Here is a 1,815-nt window from a genome sequence, read left to right as displayed (position 1 = left end):
GGGGCCCAACCTAATGAGCTCACTTTATCTTAATTACCTCTATAGTACCCTGTCTCAAGTACAGTCACATTAAGGTACTTGTGGTTCTGATTTAAACATAAGACTTTTAGGGGGATCCAATTCAGCCCATATCACTGATCCAGTATAATGGCCCCACTAGGCCATCCACAAAGCCATTCAACACCATTTGAATTCTTTTCTCCCCTCTTCCTTGCATAGGGCCCTTTTCCGCATGGTACAAGATGACGGCTGGATTTCCAGTTATTGCATATGACACATTGATACAAATTTAAGCCAGGCCCTTGGAGGAAGGCATAAGGAATGATACACCCCTTCTTGTTTAAGAAGATTTTCTGAAAGTCCAGAGAAAAGTTGCATCACATGTTACTGACCAGTACTTAATCGCATGACAATAGCTAAGCTCTAGTGGATCTGAGAAATGTAGGTATTTAACTCAGTGGAAATAATTTCCTGTGTGAAGTGAAGCTCTGGACAAAAATCCCTAGAAGGAGCTTATCTAGCCTTCAGATTAATTCACAAATATTTACTGAAGCATTTACTCTATACTGGGTATCAGGCCAAAGAGACAAGATGTGACATTAAAAAAGATGTCATTCTCCTTCTTTCCAAAGTGCAGTCTAATCAGGGGAGGAGACATGCACAGAAAACACTTTGATGCCATAAAATGAAACAGGGGTGTCATGGTGAGGTATGTTGGTAGGTTAGCAGAGAGTATGATCAAATATTCTCCATGTAAAGGCTGGAAAAATGCAGTCAGGTAAAGGGTCTTGGAGGAAGGGGTGTTTAAGCAGTGTTCATATCAGAGGATCGATAGGATGCTATCAGGTAGACAAGCCAGAAAGCTATTTATTTATTATTTTAAATTTATATACTTATTGATTTGTCCTACACAAGGTTAAGGAGTGAGTCCTCAAATGCCAAAGTGGAATCTTTTGATCCCGAAGACTTCCATTTTCAAGACTACATGTGATTATCATTAGAAATGACTGGTCTTATCCAGGATCTTAGTGAGGTCCCAGGGATAGAGTTCAGAATGGAGCTCAGAAAGGTAAAGCTAGGTGAGTCAGAAATCTCAATTAACAAGGGACATGCTTCAAAAGATAAGTTTAGGAAGGAATACATCAGTCCCTGATCTGGGTAGAGTGGCAACTGGTCGGTGGTGCCAGCCTCATATCAGTCTGGGGCAAAGCAATTCCTTGTTTATCCCAGCTTGGCTTTCAGTCTGTGCTGGCGCCTGGTTCATGCCCTGGACACACAGGTAAAAAAAAAAAAAAAAAAGGAAGGCATACATCAGAACTTTAAAAGTACCATAATGTATTCGCTAATCAGAACTGACTGCTCATGTCATCTCACTCTTTCCTTTAGAATCCCATTAATGGATGAAACATCCTCCCTTCAGACCTGGTTTTCTGACTCTTACTGTTTTCTTCTAAGGTTATCATTTTTCAATGCAAAGATACTCTAAAATATTAACTGGTGTCTGACTGGAGTAACTTTTCTTTTATTTACATCTACATGTTTTATACTGTTCAGACCTAAGACATTTCTTGAGTCTTAACAGCCATTTTCATGGGTTGTCTTTGAGTATACATAAAATAAGAGTGTTCCTGAATTTTGCTATTAAGATGCTTGGGACATTTTATGTGTTTTAGGTGTTACCAAATTATTTTTTTTGTTACCAAATTATTTAAGAACCAGCCAAATTTAAAAGTTCCAGAAAGCTATAAATACATATGTTCATTTATTTTTCCATGAGAAATATTGCATTGTAATCAGATTTATTTCTATGAAATG

At 38.1% G+C, this 1,815-nt stretch overlaps 1 non-coding gene across 1 annotated transcript; it reads left to right on the top strand.

The window, feature by feature from the left end:
• The first annotated feature begins 1,144 nt into the window (after positions 1–1,144).
• On the top strand, positions 1,145–1,279 carry LOC144245832 (small nucleolar RNA SNORA48). Its single transcript, XR_013339435.1, has one exon. It is a non-coding gene; the product is annotated as a small nucleolar RNA SNORA48 (small nucleolar RNA).
• The last annotated feature ends 536 nt before the right edge of the window (positions 1,280–1,815 follow it).

This window comes from Crocuta crocuta, unplaced genomic scaffold (genome assembly GCF_008692635.1).
Source record: "Crocuta crocuta isolate KB4526 unplaced genomic scaffold, BGI_CrCroc_1.0 scaffold108, whole genome shotgun sequence".
Classification (NCBI taxonomy): Eukaryota; Metazoa; Chordata; class Mammalia; order Carnivora; family Hyaenidae; genus Crocuta; species Crocuta crocuta.
Note: the sequence above shows the minus strand (reverse complement) of the source record. Positions and strands in the feature narration are given on the sequence as shown.